Source organism: Danio rerio, chromosome 5, assembly GCF_052040795.2.
Source record: "Danio rerio strain M-AB ecotype USA chromosome 5, GRCz13ab, whole genome shotgun sequence".
NCBI lineage: Eukaryota > Metazoa > Chordata > Actinopteri > Cypriniformes > Danionidae > Danio > Danio rerio.
In genome coordinates this window covers 2934721-2958442 of record NC_141025.1, presented here as the reverse complement: position 1 = coordinate 2958442, position 23722 = coordinate 2934721, and the positions used below count along the sequence as shown (strand labels likewise).

General features: G+C 37.1%; 3 long non-coding RNA genes across 3 annotated transcripts in view; 2 read left to right on the top strand and 1 right to left on the bottom strand.

The window, feature by feature from the left end:
• The window catches only part of LOC147843787 (uncharacterized), a 62002-nt gene extending 44353 nt beyond the window's left edge, over positions 1 to 17649 (bottom strand). Inside the window, exon 1 of the long non-coding RNA XR_015490956.1 lies at positions 17549 to 17649. This is a non-coding gene — a long non-coding RNA (uncharacterized LOC147843787). The remainder of the gene's footprint in view (positions 1 to 17548) is intronic.
• Positions 1 to 23722, top strand: part of LOC147843785 (uncharacterized) — an 83713-nt gene that overhangs the window by 43437 nt on the left and 16554 nt on the right. The window contains exon 2 of the long non-coding RNA XR_015490958.1: positions 21777 to 21879. This is a non-coding gene — a long non-coding RNA (uncharacterized LOC147843785). The remainder of the gene's footprint in view (positions 1 to 21776; positions 21880 to 23722) is intronic.
• LOC147843786 (uncharacterized) lies at positions 14669 to 19838 on the top strand. Its single transcript, XR_015490957.1, has 3 exons — positions 14669 to 15710; positions 15770 to 15985; positions 16793 to 19838. It is a non-coding gene; the product is annotated as an uncharacterized LOC147843786 (long non-coding RNA).

Genomic DNA, 23722 nt, shown 5'->3' with positions numbered 1-23722 from the left:
CAACCAATCAGAGCACCCTAGCAACTGCCTAGCAACAACCTATCAACCACTCAGAACACCCTAGCAACCGCCTAGCAATGCCTTAGCAACCACCTAGCAACCACTCAGAACACCATAGCAACCACCTAGCAACACCCTAGCAACCGCCTAGCAACATCTTAGCAACCACCTAGCAACCACTCAGGACACCCTAGCAACTGCCTAGCAACGACTTAGCAACCACTCAGAATACCCTAGCAACCACCTAAGCATGCTATGTGACATGCTAATTCATACTACAATCATGCTAGTAACATGCTAATTCATACTACAATCATGCTAATAACATGCTAATTCATACTAGAATCATGCTAGTAACATGCTAATGCATGCTAGAATCATACTAATAACATGCTAATTCACGCTAGAATCATGCTAGTAACATGCTAATTCATACTATAATCATGCTAATAACATGCTAATTCATGCTAGAATCATGCGAGTAACATGCTAATTCATGCTAGAATCATTCTAGTAACATGCTAATTCATATTAGAATCATGCTAATTCATGCTACAATCATGCTAATAACCTGCTAATTCATACTAGATTCATGATAGTAACAGGCTAATTCATACTAGAATCATGCTAGTAACATGCTAATGCATGCTAGAATCATGCTAGTAACATGCTAATTCATGCTAGAACCATACTAGTAACATGCTAATTCATGCTAGAATCATGTTAGTAACATGCTAATTCATACTATAATCATGCTAATAACATGCTAATTCATGCTAGAATCATGCGAGTAACATGCTAATTCATGCTAGAATCATTCTAGTAACATGCTAATTCATACTAGAATCATGCTAATTCATGCTAGAATCATGCTAATAACCTGCTAATTCATACTAGATTCATGATAGTAACAGGCTAATTCATACTAGAATCATGCTAGTAACATGCTAATGCATGCTAGAATCATGCTAGTAACATGCTAATTCATGCTAGAATCATACTAGTAACATGCTAATTCATGCTAGAATCATGCTAGTAACATGCTAATTCATACTAGAATCATGCTAGTAGCATGCTAATTCATACTGGAATCATGCTAGTGACATGCTAATTTATTCTAGAATCATGCTAGAAACATGCTAATTCATGCTAGAAGCATGCTAATAACATGCTAATTTATACTAGAATCATGCAAATAAAATGCTAATTTGTACTACACTCATGCTAATAACATGCTAATCCATGCTAGAATCATGCTAATGCATGCTAGAATCATGCTAATAACATGCTACTTATACTTTTTCAAAATGTTTTTAAACTAAATAAACTATTACCAACAGGCTTTGTCAAGCCAGCCTCAAAGTTTGTCTCGACGAACTTTACTGTCTAGTTATTTTTTTTTTATTATTCTTCTTCTGAGACTAAATTTCTAACTCTATCTCCTCCTAGAGCTTTCAAGCTATTACCACCAAACTCGCTCCAGACCTCCAAACTATTCTGACTCGTGTTGCTATATCTCCTCAGACTGATCCGACTTTCGGTTTTCCGAAAAACGTCCCGGGACTGTCGAAAAAATCCCATAGGCTTAACATTGGATCAAACTTTGTGAGCTCATAACTCTGCGTCAGACTGTCGCACAGACTTCTAACTGGGCTCATTTAACTCAGACTATCAAACTGCCAATGACTGATCACCTTTAAACTTTCTAGCCACGCCCTAGCAACCACTTTTTGACCCTAGTAACTGTCCCATAGACTTCTATTCAAAAGACTCTCATTGACTTAACATGGGATCAAACTTTATGAGCTCATAACTCTGCATCAGACTGTCATACAGACTAATGGCTGAGCTCATTTAACTCCGACTACCAAACTGCCAATAACTGATGAGCTTTTAACTTTCTAGACACACCCCTAACTACCACATACTGCACCCTAGCAACTGTCCCGTAGACTTCCATTCAAAAGACTCTCATTGACTTAACATGGGATCAAACTTTGTGAGCTCATAACTCTGCATCAGACTGTCATAGAGACTAATGGCTGAGCTCATTTAACTCAGACTACCAAACTACCAATAACTGATGAGCTTTTAACTTTCTAGCCACACCCCTAACTACCACATACTGCACCCTAGCAACTGTCCCGTAGACTTCCATTACAAAAGACTCTCATTGACTTTACATGGGATCAAACTTTGTGAGCTCATAACTCTGCATCAGACTGTCATACAGACTAATGGCTGAGCTCATTTAACTGAGTCTAGCCAGCAGCCAATCACTGATGGCCTTTTAACTTTCTAGCCACACCCCTAACTACCACATACTGCACCCTAGCAACTGTCCTATAGACTGTAATTAGCTGTGCTATTAAATGCTTATAATTCTAACATGCTAATGACATGCCAATCATGCTAGCAACATGCTACTCATATGCTAATCATGCTACTGACATGCTAACTCATACTGGAAACATGCTAATGACATGCTAATTTGTACTAGAATCATGCTAGTAACATGCTAATTCATACTAGACTCGTGTTAATAACTGGCCTACATGCATATCTTTGCTTAGCAGTGTCCTATTGACTTGGGGGATGGCTCATCTGACTCAGACAACCAATGAGCATCTCAATATGATAATGAAGCTCACAAGCCACGCCCCCAAATTGATTCCATAGACTTTCATTAAAATAGGCCAAGATGCATATCTTTGCATAGCAGTGTCATAGAGACATGGGGGTTGGTTCATTTGACTTAGACAGCCAACCACATTCAAGTTCACTCTGTAACCTTGCCCATAGCAACAAAACAGAGTACCCTAGCAACCATTCATCAACAGCTATATCCCAGCATCAGAACATCGTAGAGACTTGGAGATTGGCTCGTTTGACTCATGCTAGCAAACAGAACTTCCTATATGCTACACATGCTAGCAGTGATTAGCTACATGCTAATATTGACTAGCCAAGTACTGTAACTTGCTAGAAATGCTTACTAAGTATAAATGTTTTATCAAGCATGTATGTGAGGCTTGCCTAGTAACCAGCCAGGGTACCCTAGCAACTGCCTAGCAACCACCCAAATTACCCTAGCAACCGCCTAGCAACCACCTAGCAACGGCCTAGTAATGCCTTAGTAAGGGCCTAGCGACCACTCAGGACACCCTAGCAACCGCCTAGCAACGCCTTAGCAACCACTCAGAATACCCTAGCAACCACATAGCAACACCTTAGCAACCACCTAGCAACCACTTGGGACACCTTAGCAACCGCCTAGCAACACCTTAGCAACGACCTAGCAACCAGTCAGAACACCCTAGCAACCGCCTAGCAACGCCTTAGCAACCACCAAGCAACCACTCAGGACACCCTAGCAACAACCTAGCAACACCTTAGCAACCACCTAGCAACCACTCAGGACACCCTAGCAACCGCCTAGCAACGCCTTAGCAACCACTCAGAATACCCTAGCAACCACCTAGCAACACCTTAGCAACCGCCTAGCAACCACTTAGGACTCCTTAGCAACCACCTACCAACACCTTAGCAACCACCCAGCAACCACTCAGAACACCCTAGCAACCACCTAGCAACACCTTAGCAACAACCTAGCAACCACTTAGAACACCCTAGCAACCGCCTAGCAACACCTTAGCAACCACTCAGAACACCCTAGCAACCACCTAGCAACATCTTAGCAACCACACAGAACACCCTAGCAACCGCCTAGCAAGACCTAAGCAACCACCTAGCAACCAATCAGAGCACCCTAGCAACTGCCTAGCAACAACCTAGCAACCACTCAGAACACCCTAGCAACCGCCTAGCAATGCCTTAGCAACCAACTAGCAACCACTCAGAACACCCTAGCAACCACCTAGCAACATCTTAGCAACCACCTAGCAACCACTCAGGACACCCTAGCAACTGCCTAGCAACCACTCAGAATACCCTAGCAACCACCTAAGCATGCTATGTGACATGCTAATTCATACTAGAATCATGCTAGTAACATGCTAATTTATACTAGAATCATGCTAATAACATGCTAATTCATACTAGAATCATGTTAGTAACATGCTAATGCATGCTAAAATCATGCTAATAACATGCTAATTCACGCTAGAATCATGCTAGTAACATGTTAATTCATACTATAATCATGCTTATAACATGCTAATTCATACTAGAATCATGCGAGTAACATGCTAATTCATGCTAGAATCATTCTAGTAACATGCTAATTCATACTAGAATCATGCTAATTCATGCTAGAATCATGCTAATAACCTGCTAATTCATACTAGATTCATGATAGTAACAGGCTACTTCATACTAGAATCATGCTAGTAACATGCTAATGCATGCTAGAATCATGCTAGTAACATGCTAATTCATGCTAGAATCATACTAGTAGCATGCTAATTCATGCTAGAATCATGCTAGTAACATGCTAATTCATACTATAATCATGCTAATAACATGCTAATTCATGCTAGAATCATGCGAGTAACATGCTAATTCTTGCTAGAATCATTCTAGTGACATGCTAAATCATACTAGAATCATGCTAATTCATGCTAGAATCATGCTAATAACCTGCTAATTCATACTAGATTCATGATAGTAACAGGCTAATTCATGCTAGAATCATGCTAGAATCATACTAGTAACATGCTAATTCATGCTAGAATCATGCTAGTAGCATGCTAATTCATACTAGAATCATGCTAGTGACATGCTAATTTATTCTAGAATCATGCTAGTAACATGCTAATTCATGCTAGAAGCATGCTAATAACATGCTAATTTATACTAGAATCATGCTAATAAAATGCTAATTTGTACTACACTCATGCTAATAGCATGCTAATCCATGCTAGAATCATGCTAATGCATGCTAGAATCATGCTAATAACATGCTACTTATACTTTTTCAAACTGTTTTTAAACTAAATAAACTATTACCAACAGGCTTTGTCAAGCCAGCCTCAAAGTTTGTCTCGACGAACTTTACTGTCTAGTTAATATCTATATTCTGATCCCACACACACACCAAACTTTACACTTTTATATCTATATTCTGATCCCACACACACACCAAACTTTACACTTTTATATCTATATTCTGATCACACACACCAAACTTTACACTTTTATTAATATCTATATTCTGATCACTCACACCAAACTTTACACTTTTATTCAGTCTAAATTCTGATCACACACACCAAACTTTACACTTTTATTAATATCTATATTCTGATCACACACCAAACTTTACACTTTTATTAATATCTATATTCTGATCACACACACCAAACTTTACACTTTTAATATCTATATTCTGATCACACACACCAAACTTTACACTTTTATTAATACCTATATTCTGATCACACACACCAAACTTTACACCTTTATTAAAATCTCATACTCCAAACTTTACACTTTTATTAATATCTATATTCTGATCACACACACAAACACCAAACTTTACACTTTTATTAATACCTATATTCTGATCACACACACCAAACTTTACACTTTTATTAATATCTATATTCTGATCACACACCAAACTTTACACTTTTATTCTGTCTATATTCTGATCACACACACCAAACTTTACGCTTTTATTCCCATCTATATTCTGATCACACACACCAAACTTTACACTTTTATTCCCATCTATATTCTGATCACCAAACCAAACTTTACACTTTTATTAAAATCTATATTCTGATCACTCACACCAAACTTTACACTTTTATTCAGTCTAAATTCTGATTACACACACCAAACTTTACACTTTTATTAATATCTATATTCTGATCACACACCAAACTTTACACTTTTATTAATATCTATATTCTGATCACACACACCAAACTTTACACTTTTAATATCTATATTCTGAACACACACACCAAACTTTAACCTTTTATTAATATCTATATTCTGATCCCACACACACACCAAACTTTACACTTTTATATCTATATTCTGATCACACACACCAAACTTTACACTTTTATTAATATCTATATTCTGATCACTCACACCAAACTTTACACTTTTATTCAGTCTAAATTCTGATCACACACACCAAACTTTACACTTTTATTAATATCTATATTCTGATCACACACCAAACTTTACACTTTTATTAATATCTATATTCTGATCACACACACCAAACTTTACACTTTTATTAATATCTATATTCTGATCACACACCAAACTTTACACTTTTATTAATATCTATATTCTGATCACACACACCAAACTTTACACTTTTATTAATATCTATATTCTGATCACTCACACCAAACTTTACACTTTTATTCAGTCTAAATTCTGATCACACACACCAAACTTTACACTTTTATTAATATCTATATTCTGATCACACACACCAAACTTTACACTTTTATTAATATCTATAATCTGATCACACACACTAAACTTTACACTTTTAATATCTATATTCTGATCACACACCAAACTTTACACTTTTATTAATATCTATATTCTGATCACACACACCAAACTTTACACTTTTAATATCTATATTCTGATCACACACACCAAACTTTACACTTTTATTAATACCTATATTCTGATCACACACACCAAACTTTACACCTTTATTAAAATCTCATACTCCAAACTTTACACTTTTATTAAAATCTATATTCTGATCACTCACACCAAACTTTACACTTTTATTCAGTCTAAATTCTGATTACACACACCAAACTTTACACTTTTATTAATATCTATATTCTGATCACACACCAAACTTTACACTTTTATTAATATCTATATTCTGATCACACACCAAACTTTACACTTTTATTAATATCTATATTCTGATCACACACACCAAACTTTACACTTTTAATATCTATATTCTGAACACACACACCAAACTTTAACCTTTTATTAATATCTATATTCTGATCCCACACACACACCAAACTTTACACTTTTATATCTATATTCTGATCACACACACCAAACTTTACACTTTTATTAATATCTATATTCTGATCACACACCAAACTTTACACTTTTATTCAGTCTAAATTCTGATCACACACACCAAACTTTACACTTTTATTAATATCTATATTCTGATCACACACCAAACTTTACACTTTTATTAATATCTATATTCTGATCACACACACCAAACTTTACACTTTTAATATCTATATTCTGATCACACACACCAAACTTTACACTTTTATTAATACCTATATTCTGATCACACACACCAAACTTTACACCTTTATTAAAATCTCATACTCCAAACTTTACACTTTTATTAATATCTATATTCTGATCACACACACAAACACCAAACTTTACACTTTTATTAATACCTATATTCTGATCACACACACCAAACTTTACACTTTTATTAATATCTATATTCTGATCACACACCAAACTTTACACTTTTATTCTGTCTATATTCTGATCACACACACCAAACTTTACGCTTTTATTCCCATCTATATTCTGATCACACACACCAAACTTTACACTTTTATTCCCATCTATATTCTGATCACCAAACCAAACTTTACACTTTTATTCAGTCTAAATTCTGATTACACACACCAAACTTTACACTTTTATTAATATCTATATTCTGATCACACACCAAACTTTACACTTTTAATATCTATATTCTGAACACACACACCAAACTTTAACCTTTTATTAATATCTATATTCTGATCCCACACACACACCAAACTTTACACTTTTATATCTATATTCTGATCACACACACCAAACTTTACACTTTTATTAATATCTATATTCTGATCACTCACACCAAACTTTACACTTTTATTCAGTCTAAATTCTGATCACACACACCAAACTTTACACTTTTATTAATATCTATATTCTGATCACACACCAAACTTTACACTTTTATTAATATCTATATTCTGATCACACACACCAAACTTTACACTTTTATTAATATCTATATTCTGATCACACACCAAACTTTACACTTTTATTAATATCTATATTCTGATCACACACACCAAACTTTACACTTTTATTAATATCTATATTCTGATCACTCACACCAAACTTTACACTTTTATTCAGTCTAAATTCTGATCACACACACCAAACTTTACACTTTTATTAATATCTATATTCTGATCACACACACCAAACTTTACGATTTTATTAATATCTATAATCTGATCACACACACTAAACTTTACACTTTTAATATCTATATTCTGATCACACACCAAACTTTACACTTTTATTAATATCTATATTCTGATCACACACACCAAACTTTACACTTTTAATATCTATATTCTGATCACACACACCAAACTTTACACTTTTATTAATACCTATATTCTGATCACACACACCAAACTTTACACCTTTATTAAAATCTCATACTCCAAACTTTACACTTTTATTAAAATCTATATTCTGATCACTCACACCAAACTTTACACTTTTATTCAGTCTAAATTCTGATTACACACACCAAACTTTACACTTTTATTAATATCTATATTCTGATCACACACCAAACTTTACACTTTTATTAATATCTATATTCTGATCACACACCAAACTTTACACTTTTATTAATATCTATATTCTGATCACACACACCAAACTTTACACTTTTAATATCTATATTCTGAACACACACACCAAACTTTAACCTTTTATTAATATCTATATTCTGATCCCACACACACACCAAACTTTACACTTTTATATCTATATTCTGATCACACACACCAAACTTTACACTTTTATTAATATCTATATTCTGATCACACACCAAACTTTACACTTTTATTCAGTCTAAATTCTGATCACACACACCAAACTTTACACTTTTATTAATATCTATATTCTGATCACACACCAAACTTTACACTTTTATTAATATCTATATTCTGATCACACACACCAAACTTTACACTTTTAATATCTATATTCTGATCACACACACCAAACTTTACACTTTTATTAATACCTATATTCTGATCACACACACCAAACTTTACACCTTTATTAAAATCTCATACTCCAAACTTTACACTTTTATTAATATCTATATTCTGATCACACACACAAACACCAAACTTTACACTTTTATTAATACCTATATTCTGATCACACACACCAAACTTTACACTTTTATTAATATCTATATTCTGATCACACACCAAACTTTACACTTTTATTCTGTCTATATTCTGATCACACACACCAAACTTTACGCTTTTATTCCCATCTATATTCTGATCACACACACCAAACTTTACACTTTTATTCCCATCTATATTCTGATCACCAAACCAAACTTTACACTTTTATTAAAATCTATATTCTGATCACTCACACCAAACTTTACACTTTTATTCAGTCTAAATTCTGATTACACACACCAAACTTTACACTTTTATTAATATCTATATTCTGATCACACACCAAACTTTACACTTTTAATATCTATATTCTGAACACACACACCAAACTTTAACCTTTTATTAATATCTATATTCTGATCCCACACACACACACCAAACTTTACACTTTTATATCTATATTCTGATCACACACACCAAACTTTACACTTTTATTAATATCTATATTCTGATCACTCACACCAAACTTTACACTTTTATTCAGTCTAAATTCTGATCACACACACCAAACTTTACACTTTTATTAATATCTATATTCTGATCACACACCAAACTTTACACTTTTATTAATATCTATATTCTGATCACACACACCAAACTTTACACTTTTATTAATATCTATATTCTGATCACACACCAAACTTTACACTTTTATTAATATCTATATTCTGATCACACACACCAAACTTTACACTTTTATTAATATCTATATTCTGATCACTCACACCAAACTTTACACTTTTATTCAGTCTAAATTCTGATCACACACACCAAACTTTACACTTTTATTAATATCTATATTCTGATCACACACACCAAACTTTACGATTTTATTAATATCTATAATCTGATCACACACACTAAACTTTACACTTTTAATATCTATATTCTGATCACACACCAAACTTTACACTTTTATTAATATCTATATTCTGATCACACACACCAAACTTTACACTTTTAATATCTATATTCTGATCACACACACCAAACTTTACACTTTTATTAATACCTATATTCTGATCACACACACCAAACTTTACACCTTTATTAAAATCTCATACTCCAAACTTTACACTTTTATTAAAATCTATATTCTGATCACTCACACCAAACTTTACACTTTTATTCAGTCTAAATTCTGATTACACACACCAAACTTTACACTTTTATTAATATCTATATTCTGATCACACACCAAACTTTACACTTTTATTAATATCTATATTCTGATCACACACACCAAACTTTACACTTTTAATATCTATATTCTGAACACACACACCAAACTTTAACCTTTTATTAATATCTATATTCTGATCCCACACACACACCAAACTTTACACTTTTATATCTATATTCTGATCACACACACCAAACTTTACACTTTTATTAATATCTATATTCTGATCACTCACACCAAACTTTACACTTTTATTAATATCTATATTCTGATCACACACCAAACTTTACACTTTTATTAATATCTATATTCTGATCACACACACCAAACTTTACACTTTTATTAATATCTATATTCTGATCACACACCAAACTTTACACTTTTATTAATATCTATATTCTGATCACACACACCAAACTTTACACTTTTATTAATATCTATATTCTGATCACTCACACCAAACTTTACACTTTTATTCAGTCTAAATTCTGATCACACACACCAAACTTTACACTTTTATTAATATCTATATTCTGATCACACACACCAAACTTTACACTTTTATTAATATCTATAATCTGATCACACACACTAAACTTTACACTTTTAATATCTATATTCTGATCACACACCAAACTTTACACTTTTATTAATATCTATATTCTGATCACACACACCAAACTTTACACTTTTAATATCTATATTCTGATCACACACACCAAACTTTACACTTTTATTAATACCTATATTCTGATCACACACACCAAACTTTACACTTTTAATATCTATATTCTGATCACACACACCAAACTTTACACTTTTATTAATACCTATATTCTGATCACACACACCAAACTTTACACCTTTATTAAAATCTCATACTCCAAACTTTACACTTTTATTAATATCTATATTCTGATCACACACACACACACCAAACTTTACACTTTTATATCTATATTCTGATCACACACACCAAACTTTACACTTTTATTAATATCTATATTCTGATCACTCACACCAAACTTTACACTTTTATTCAGTCTAAATTCTGATCACACACACCAAACTTTACACTTTTATTAATATCTATATTCTGATCACACACCAAACTTTACACTTTTATTAATATCTATATTCTGATCACACACACCAAACTTTACACTTTTATTAATATCTATATTCTGATCACACACCAAACTTTACACTTTTATTAATATCTATATTCTGATCACACACACCAAACTTTACACTTTTATTAATATCTATATTCTGATCACTCACACCAAACTTTACACTTTTATTCAGTCTAAATTCTGATCACACACACCAAACTTTACACTTTTATTAATATCTATATTCTGATCACACACACCAAACTTTACGATTTTATTAATATCTATAATCTGATCACACACACTAAACTTTACACTTTTAATATCTATATTCTGATCACACACCAAACTTTACACTTTTATTAATATCTATATTCTGATCACACACACCAAACTTTACACTTTTAATATCTATATTCTGATCACACACACCAAACTTTACACTTTTATTAATACCTATATTCTGATCACACACACCAAACTTTACACCTTTATTAAAATCTCATACTCCAAACTTTACACTTTTATTAAAATCTATATTCTGATCACTCACACCAAACTTTACACTTTTATTCAGTCTAAATTCTGATTACACACACCAAACTTTACACTTTTATTAATATCTATATTCTGATCACACACCAAACTTTACACTTTTATTAATATCTATATTCTGATCACACACACCAAACTTTACACTTTTAATATCTATATTCTGAACACACACACCAAACTTTAACCTTTTATTAATATCTATATTCTGATCCCACACACACACCAAACTTTACACTTTTATATCTATATTCTGATCACACACACCAAACTTTACACTTTTATTAATATCTATATTCTGATCACTCACACCAAACTTTACACTTTTATTAATATCTATATTCTGATCACACACCAAACTTTACACTTTTATTAATATCTATATTCTGATCACACACACCAAACTTTACACTTTTATTAATATCTATATTCTGATCACACACCAAACTTTACACTTTTATTAATATCTATATTCTGATCACACACACCAAACTTTACACTTTTATTAATATCTATATTCTGATCACTCACACCAAACTTTACACTTTTATTCAGTCTAAATTCTGATCACACACACCAAACTTTACACTTTTATTAATATCTATATTCTGATCACACACACCAAACTTTACACTTTTATTAATATCTATAATCTGATCACACACACTAAACTTTACACTTTTAATATCTATATTCTGATCACACACCAAACTTTACACTTTTATTAATATCTATATTCTGATCACACACACCAAACTTTACACTTTTAATATCTATATTCTGATCACACACACCAAACTTTACACTTTTATTAATACCTATATTCTGATCACACACACCAAACTTTACACTTTTAATATCTATATTCTGATCACACACACCAAACTTTACACTTTTATTAATACCTATATTCTGATCACACACACCAAACTTTACACCTTTATTAAAATCTCATACTCCAAACTTTACACTTTTATTAATATCTATATTCTGATCACACACACAAACACCAAACTTTACACTTTTATTAATACCTATATTCTGATCACACACACCAAACTTTACACTTTTATTAATATCTATATTCTGATCCCACACACACTAAACTTTACACTTTTAATATCTATATTCTGATCACACACACCAAACTTTACACTTTTATTTCTATATTCTGATCATGCACACCAAACTTTACACTTTTATATCTATATTCTGATCACACACACCAAACTTTACACTTTTATTAATATCTATATTCTGATCCCACACACACTAAACTTTACACTTTTAATATCTATATTCTGATCACACACACCAAACTTTACACTTTTATTTCTATATTCTGATCATGCACACCAAACTTTACACTTTTATATCTATATTCTGATCACACACACCAAACTTGACACTTTTATTTCTATATTCTGATCATGCACACCAAACTTTACCTGTAGATGAGGATAAAAGTGTAAAGCAAGCAAATCTAGCTCCATCATGTCATTTAAAAACGTTAGTAATTTTAGTAACACCAAAAAGAGGTGTTTTTCCTCCATCAGCACTCAACCGATAAGAGGGTCTCTGATCCCGCAGACGTGGACATTATTCCTGTCCACAGTGTCAAATGATGTTGACGAGGGTGTTAGGGAACCTGATAGTCTACTTGTCTGCGGGTTTCTGCAAACGTATTTTATTTTGGGAGAAACTGGGTTCTTCCAAGTCTGTGCTGAGTTAATGACATTACCATTATTGAATGAGGTGGCTGATTTTGTAATACACACACACACTCTCGCTCTCTTAATTGGCATAGCTCTGGTTAATCACACAGGTTCATTCATTATTCATGACCGCAGCCGAATGAATTATTCAACAGTCTCAGTTCCGCACAGAGGAAGAGATTGTGAGGGATTGCCAGAGTTCCTCCTGTCCTCGTCTCTAAATGACACACAACTGCATTATTAGAGCTTTAAAGTTGTTTTTGATTACTTTAATATTTGTTTTACTAAACTAGACTGTATTCTTGGAAGAGATGTAACGATTCGGTTGGGTGAAAGTCAAATCAAATATGTAACTATTCAAATCGGTAGAAGTGCTGAATGAATTGCGATACATGTTTTGAACAGAGGGGGCGCTGTGTTTACAGGGGAAAACTCACTTTACCTGCACATCAGCGGCAAGCAAAAGGTGGGAGCAGCAGATTAAAATGACTGCGGTTAAGTGCGCTGTCAAAACACAAACTGTGAAATACTGCAAAAAGACGTTTACTTACAGGGTATGAGCAGGAATCCCAAAAAGAATTTCAATACTTTAAGACTTCTTAAAGACCTTCTCAGAATATTAAGACCTCATCGCCACTTCAAGTTCAGTATCAAACACTTAATAAACAGTTGTTAACCCTCTGGGGTCTGAGGGTGTTTTGGGGCTCTGGAGACGTTTTGACATGCACTGACATTTGTGTTGTTTTCAGTATGTTAATGAGATCAGACTGAGAAACTAGACATAGCGTTGGTTTCATACTGATTACTAAATCAAGCAAAGTTTGTTTTCAACATGCATAGCTGCATTTACAAGTAGACACTTCAAGCTTTCTAGAGAAACATGCCTCATCTCTGTGTGTTTGGTTTTCGCGGAGTTTCAGTGCATTTTACCGACGCCCAGTTCATGGAGAGAGAAAAGACAGAATGCCTACACTGTTTGTTTTCCTTATTTTGCAAAAGCACACACATTTGTTGTTGTTGTGAGTGTACACAACAAAAAGTAGACACATAACAGATTCAATTGATGTATTGAGCTTATTTGTACGATCAAAACTGAAAGTGTAATTTAAGTTCATTTCAGCAGTTTGACGACACCTCAGGTCAAAACACGTATACGCGGTCTTCGACCCGAGAGGGGTAATAAACAGTTGCAGTTAAATAAATCAATGGAGCACAACCATGCAACAGAACTCAGATAAACTCGGAAGAAACAAAACTTTTTTTTTTTTTTTTAAATACACAACTGTTTTTTAGCGAAAGGTTTCGGCCACCGATTAAACTCGTCTTTCTCCAACCAGGAGTACACAAACTTACATTTTCCCATTTTGTCGTCTGTTTCGCTTAATCGTTTCACTAGATGTGGAGAGCGTCACATCACCTTTCTGCCTTTGCCGCAAATTACGGCATCACTCGGAGGAGGAGCTTGGCAGGATCTGCCACGGCCCAAACCAATCACGTGGATTGAGCACGCCGTTGTTAATATTAGGAGGAAAATAAATATATTTATGCTTTTCTTGAGTCAAACACTGTGGAAAAAACACAGTTAAGACTTTTTAATTCCTTTTAAGGGCCTTCATTTTCTTATAACTGAATTATCAACTTTTAAAGGGCACCTATGGTGAAAAATCTACAGACATGTGTGTAATTATAGTGTTTAGACTGTCATATTGGGGTGATATAAACACAAACAGTGCTTTTTTTTTTTTAATTTAACAACATATAAACGGTGGACCAATTGGAGAGGTTTTTAGACCGACCGCAACTTGATGTAAAAGTGCGGTTCCCCCGCCCACCGAACTGATTGACAGGCGCGTACTAACATGTCTCCGTAGTAACGCACAGGGCCGGCGCTTCTATAGAGGCGACCTAGGCGGCCGCCTAGGCAGCGGTGTCCCCTAAACTACCCTCGCCACCCGTGCCCTCAGTTATAGCCGCGCCTAGGGCGGCAGAATAGAGAGGGCGGCATCCCAGAAACTACCCTCGCCACCTGCGTCCTCATCCGCGTCTAGGGTGACAGAATAGAGAGAGAGGCGTCCCTGAAACTATCCTGGCCACCCGCGCCCACAATTATATCCGCGTCTAGGGTGGCAGAATATAGAGAGCGGCGTCCCCGAAACTACCCTCGCCACCCGTGCCTCAGTTATAACCGCGTCTAGGGTGGCAGAATGGAGAGGGCGTGTCCCCTAAACTACCCTCGCCACCCGCGCCCTCAGTTATAACCGCAAATAGGGTGGCAGAATGGAGAGGGTGGTGTCCCCTAAACTACCCTCGCCACCCGTGCCCTCAGTTATAGCCGCGTCTAGGGTGGCAGAATGGAGAGGGCGTGTCCCCGAAACTACCCTCGCCACCCGTGCCTCAGTTATAACCGCGTCTAGGGTGGCAGAATGGAGAGGGCGTGTCCCCTAAACTACCCTCGCCACCCGCGCCCTCAGTTATAACCGCAAATAGGGTGGCAGAATGGAGAGTGTGGTGTCCCCTAAACTACCCTCGCCACCCGTGCCCTCAGTTATAGCCGCGTCTAGGGTGGCAGAATGGAGAGGGCGTGTCCCCTAAACTACCCTCGCCACCCGCGCCCTCAGTTATAACCGCGTCTAGGGTGGCAGAATGGAGAGGGTGGTGTCCCCTAAACTACCCTCGCCACCCGTGCCCTCAGTTATAGCCGCGTCTAGGGTGGCAGAATGGAGAGGGCGGTGTCCCCTAAACTACCCTCGCCACCCGCGCCCTCAGTTATAACCGCGTCTAGGGTGGCAGAATGGAGAGGGCGGTGTCCCCTAAACTACCCTCGCCACCCGTGCCCTCAGTTATAGCCGCGTCTAGGGTGGCAGAATGGAGAGGGCGGCGTCCCCTAAACTACCCTCGCCACCCGTGCCCTCAGTTATAGCCGGGTCTAGGGTGGCAGAATGGAGAGGGCGGCGTCCCCGAAACTACCCTCGCCACCCGTGCCTCAGTTATAGCCGCGTCTAGGGTTGCAGAATGGAGAGGGCGGTGTCCCCTAAACTACCCTCGCCACCCGCGCCCTCAGTTATAGCCGGGTCTAGGGCGGCAGAATAGACCCCCCGGTTTCACTTTAGGTTTGAGGGCGGCGTGACCGTCCTTTGCCTAGAGCGGCAGTTCAGCTTGCTCCGGCCCTGGTAACGCATATACTCATATCGACAAGACAGGACGAGCGCAAAGGAACCGGGAATATAAAAGGTCTGTTCAGTTTGCTCGAATCATCAATCATCATCAAACGTGATCAAGAGTGAGTTTACAGGTGTAATATGTTTTAAAACAGTGCACGTGTGAAATGAATTACAACGTTTCACTTCATCAGCACAGCCGCGTGTCAAAACAATTATAAAAGATGACGTTTTAATCCCAGTTTGTAGACGTTAAATCAGGTATATGTTGTACATGTACATAACAGATATCCACACAGCAGTGGAGATTAACCTGTATCCTGTCACATTTCAGTGCAAAGCTAATAGCAGGTGTGCCTAATAAAGTGGCCAGTGAGTGTATATGTCAATTCTAAACTACCAAAAAGACCATTTGCATGACAAAAAAAAATGTCCAACAAGTTAATATTGAAGATTTTTTTTTATTCGACTACAAAATATCATGTTAAATAAATATACTTTAAAAAAATCCTGAAACATTCTACTGTGGATAAGAAAATAAATAGTTGAATGTTAAATGGAAATGTCTATCTGGGACGTGGGAAGTGTGGGAAAAACAAACCTAATGAGTAAAAGCGGTCCGTTCCCAAGCACATCTTACACTGTCCCACAATCCTCTGCTGCCAATCATGTGTTCAAAGGCGAAGCGAGAGTGTGAAGAGGCTGAAAACAGCAAACAAAAACATCTTAGAGACTTTCAGAGCGCATTACTCAGGAGCAACGCTTCTGTTTCACTCCATTAGTTCAGCTTTCATCAACACAGGCGCATTTGCATAAGCCACCCAGCACACACACACACACACACACAAAGAGAAAGAGATGGTCACACACACACACACGCACGCACAGAGAAAGAGATGGGCACATACAGTACGCACACACACATACACAAGAAGTGCCCAAACACACACCCAGTCACACACAGAGAATCACTCTCACAAACTCACACACACACACAAACATAAATGTGGCCAATTGCAATTACAGTCACACACAGAGAAACACCCTTACACACACAAACATAGACACAATAACACACAGAGACACTCACACACAAAGATAAAAACAAAGAGAAATGGGCACATACAGTATGCACACACACACACACACACACACACACAAGAGATGCCCAAACACACCCCCAGTCACACACAGAAAATCAATCTAACACACATACACAATCATATAGGCTGTTAGTCACACACACACACACACACACACACACACACACACACACACACAGAGAGGGAGAGATGTGGCCAATTGCAATTACAGTCACACACATACAGAAAAAAACTCACACACGCATAGGCAAACAAACACACAGAGACACGTGTGCGCACACACACACACACACACACACACACAAATGCACACAGTGACACTCATGCACACACACAAACATACATACATGCAATCATAGTCTCTCTCTCTCTCTCATACACACACACACACACACACACACAAATACTCATGCCTGAACACAAATAGAAAGAGAAAGGCACACACACAAACAAACACGTACCCAAACACACATACAGTCACACACACAGAGAATCAATCACACACACACACACACACACACACGAGCGCAAACATAATCACATGCACACAGAAACAAACACACAAAGAGAGCTACACACACTCAGAGAGAGCAGCCCACAGAGACATATGTGCTCACACAAATACACACACACACACACACCAAGAGATGCACTCACAGAGAAGAACCACATTATAACACACAGACACACATTATAACACACAAAACTGCACAAACACACAGAAACATCCACACAGACATCCACACACATGCACTCACCACTCACCGATACATACACACCCAGACAAGTGCGCGCATGTTACACACACACACACACACACAAACACACAAGCAAGCACTCTCTCACACACACACACACACACAAGCAAACACTTTCTCTCTCACACACACATACACACACACAAACAAGCAAACACTCTCTCTCACACACACACGCACACACACACACACACAGTGAGTGCACTGTATTAATGAGTGTGCGCCGCAGGAGTGATGATGAGCTCTGGCTGTTTAAAGCTTCACTGACGGAGGAGATGCAGAGCCTGCAGTTTGAGGAGCTCAAAGTCAGACAGAGGACACACACACACACACACACACACACACACAGGATACTGCACAATGTCCGAGGCACACTCTCACAGTTTTAAACTAGATTTAAGTCTGCATTAGCTGGAACTGTTTGTTCTGTATTGTGATACAGCTCCTAGAGCAGGGGTCACCAATCTCGTTTCTGGAGGTCCGGTGCCCTGCAGGGTTTAGCTCCAACTTGCCTCAACATATCTGCCTAGTATGACCTTGATTAGCTTGTTCAGGTTTGTTTAATTAGGGATGGAGTTAAAAATCTGCACGACACCGGACCTCCAGGAACAAGTTTGGTCATCCCGGTCTTAGAGAAACAGAATATTAAATGAGAAAGCAGTGGGCGTGGTTTGTTTTTTCTACTGTGAGCTCATTGGATATTTCATTCAGAAAGATGGGGAAAAGGGTTTGGGGACTGTATTACTACCTATCAGACTCCTCCTCCTCCTTACCATTTCTGTTTGATGTCATAGCCCCGCCCCTATACCTCACACAGACCTAATCTGAGAGTTTAACAAAAAACAAACAGAAAGTGCATTTTCAGATTTCAGTTTAAGATTAGAAGCGCCAACTATTTATTTTTCTTAATGACATTCACAGATAAATTGTTCAGCACAAAACTAGCAATGCGAGTGTAACCCCACCGGTCCTACGCCACCCAACCCGCTCCGAGCTGGTATCGAACCGGTGACCTTCCGCATGGGAGTCGGTTCCTCTAACAAGGAGGCTAAAGACAATGGCCTCTAGCGTCTGTCGCTAGAGCACCTTTAGAGGTCAGAGGAGTGAGGTTTACCTGCACAGCACACACACTAGCTGGCCTCCGTTACACTCACTGCCCTAAACCTCACTCCCATCCAGGTCATGGCACCAATGTAACCCGGCCGGTCCTACGCCACTCAACCCGCTCCGAGCTGGTTTCGAACCGGCGACCTTCCACATGGGAGTAGGTTGCTCTAACAAGGAGGCTAAAGACAATGGCCTCTAGCGTCTGTCGCTAGAGCACCTTTAGAGGTCAGAGGAGTGAGGTTTACCTGCACAGCACACACACTAGCTAGCCTCCGTTACACTCACCCCCCTAAACCTCACTCCCATCCAGGTCACGGCACCAATGTAACCCCGCCAGTCCTACGCCACCAAACCCGCTCCGAGCTGGTTTCGAACCGGCGACCTTCCGCATGTGAGTCGGGTGCTCTAACAAGGAGGCTTAAGACTTACTAGCTGGCCTCCATTACACGAGCTAACAAAATCAACATGGTTAGTTTTGATTTCATGTGTACTTTAAAGACCTATTATTTTACTAAAGCATACACACAATGCATCACATAACAGTATGATGCATCAGTAAGGCTGCGGTCACACTGCACTTTTCTCCCCATAGACCCCATCGCTTGCTTTTTTTAATGTCTAATTATCTTGTTTAACCCCGCCCCTTTTTGCAGAGCCTTACAAAAAAATTTCGCACAAACTCCAGTGTGACTGCGGCTAAGGCTGGGCGATAAAATCAGTATCAGTATTTTTTTGGACCAAACACCATTGTCAATAACGATTAAAAGTTTGCTAGGATCATCAATCATCATCAAACGTGATCAAGAGTGAGTTTACAGGTGTAATATGTTTTAAAACAGTGCACGTGTGAAATGAATTACAACGATTCACTGCATCAGCACAGCCGCGTGTCAGAACAATTATAAAAGATGACGTTTTAATTCTAGTTTGTAGACGTTAAATCAGGTATATGTTGTACATGTACATAACAGATATCCACACAGCAGTGGAGATTAACCTGTATCCTGTCACATTTCAGTGCAAAGCTAATAGCAGGTGTGCCTAATAAAGTGGCCAGTGAGTGTATATGTCAATTCTAAACTACCAAAAAGACCATTTGCATGACAAAAAATGTCCAACAAGTTAATATTGAAGATTTTTTTTTTATGCGACTACAAAATGTCATGTTAAATAAATATACTTAAAAAAAATCCTGAAACATTCTACTGTGGATAATAAAATAAATAGTTGAATGTTAAATGGAAATGTCTATCTGGGACGTGGGAAGTGTGGGAAAAACAAACCTAATGAGTAAAAGCGGTCCGTTAGTTCTGCGGCTAGGGCCGGGCGATAAAATCAGTATCAGTATTTTTGGACCAAACACCATTGTCAATAACGATTAAAAAAAAGTTTGGTATGACATTTCGGTATGAATCGCTATAGTTTTATTAAAGAGCCCCTATTATGGGTTTTTGAAAATGAGCCTTCATGTCAGACTTTGACAGAGACTTTATCAGTAACTGTTACAGTTCAAAAGGACAAGTTTCTTTTTCCTCCGGATAATAAAATCTAAGTGTGATTTAATTGTTGCCTCGTTTTGTGTAGTTTGTAAAATATGCGTTTAATTGTTTACGCATAACTTTTCTCCATAAACTTGTATCAGAGCTGCAGTAATGGTTTGTCCTCTTATCCTCTGAGAAAGCGGTTGATGTTCGCCTAGTTACATGAAGACGGCAGAGGAGCGCGAGTGCAAATCCAACTGAAAATAAAGTATGTCATCGCGCCTGTCTCTTCAGGTCAGAATGACAGCACATGTGAAAATGAGTGTCGTATAGCAGCAGTGGGGAGACTGTAAATAAAAAAGATGCAAGGATGTCAGCAGTGTGGCTTTTTGGTTTCTTTTCTTGTGCATCCCAGCCAGTAGCACCCTATCTGAAAGACTTGGTTAGCATAGTGGGTAATGTAGTCATTCAACGATGCAGTTTGTAATGTTACGATATGTATTTGAATAATGATGGCTGGTTATTTTACTTGAAAGTTTTGCAACATTTTATTAATCAAGTTTAAAAGTCTGTTTAACACTTATGTTTATTTTACTATGAAGAGATCAGATATTTTGCTTAAATATTTTTGTTTTCGACTATTAAAACTGTTTGCCTTGGTAATCTTGGTAAATTAAAACAAAATGGTTAAATACAAATCCTAATATTCCTAAATATATTGTTAGAAATATTCAATAGTTATACCGAATGACATGAAACATGATATCGTGATCATTTTTTTTGGCATATATCACCCAGCCCTATTCATGAGTGTGCTTCATGCAGGTCAGTGGGCTTGACAAACCACCCGTTGCACACACTTCTTCTGTCTCAATACACCAGGCACCTTATTAAAATACTTTTATGCTTTATATGTTTAATTCTACAGCACCTCTTTTCATTTATAGCACTTCATTTTCACATTGACAATAATCTCTTGTTCAAATACATTGTGAACAGTGGCTACTCTAATTATTTTCTTATTCTCTGCAAACACACACACACAAAACCAGTTTGAGGCTCTGCTGCTTATCCTGTTTTGGCAATAAAAACACACAATTTCACACTGCTCAGAGGATTATATTAGCACTACTGCAGAGCTGAGAAGGTTTAATTGCTTCGCGGTTCATCAAAGCATCAAATAAGAAACTCCTAAAGCCCAACTGAGTAAATAAATGCATTCTGCACCACAGTTATAAATCAAACAGCTCTGGATAAAATCATCTGCCTGATACAGAACCGAAAACTTTACAAGACTATAGCATTAAAATAATAAGCTCATTTGATTCCGTCTTTTAAAAATGTGTGAGAGGTGTCTCTTTTCCTGGAGAAATCATCCTCATTTGATGGATTCAGATATTTTAACAAAGTAAGCATACATTTTCCATCGACATCCATCTCTAGGGTTTACAGAGAATGGTCCGAATAAGAGGAAAGCGAAGTGAGAGTGGCAGTTCTGTAGGTGCAAACCATAGACTGTAAAATATATGGATGTAGTATCCGTGACGTCACCCATAGGTTTCTAAAGAGCGCAAAAGAAGCCACAAGTAGGCGCGGCCAACCATCGCCATTTAGTTTGCGCGTCATCACACCCACGGCAGGATACCAAACAAGGGCAAAGAGGCGGAGATTGAGCGGAGCTACAGACATCTGCTGGCATTTAGCTTGGACCTGGTTCAGTCACACTTTACTTTGGGAGAACGATTAATACTTTATCACCTGTGACTCGTTTGTATTCTGAACACTTGTGCTTGGCTGTACACTATATCAATAAAGTGTTTAGTCTTTTAAAAACACTGCTGTAATACATTGAGCCACTAAACATTGTTCTTATGATGTTTTTCAACAGGAGAAAAACGCGAATTACTTCCAAACACTTCAGATATAGTGTGTGTTAGTTAATGTAAGACTATTGATGAAATCCAGCATTACACTGTATGACAACGCTTCAGATGACTGATCTAGAGCCTACAGCTGATCAATCTGACAGATTCTGCAGTGCATTACAGCTCTAAATATAAATATAAACGATAAATGATCTTAAATAAAACAAATACATGTATAGAGATGGTATATAAGTATATAACTTTACTCACATGGGAAACGGAGGCCACGTGAATGGTTTGTGAGCACAATTAAGTGCACTCAGCATGACATGCCATCTAATAATTGTAGGAAACAAGTCCAAAAGGCAGTTGACTGTGTAAAGCCACATAAAACAACACAGAAATACGATAAATATGCCGAGTTCAGTGGCTAATCTGCAGGATTCAGCTGAGGTGACGTG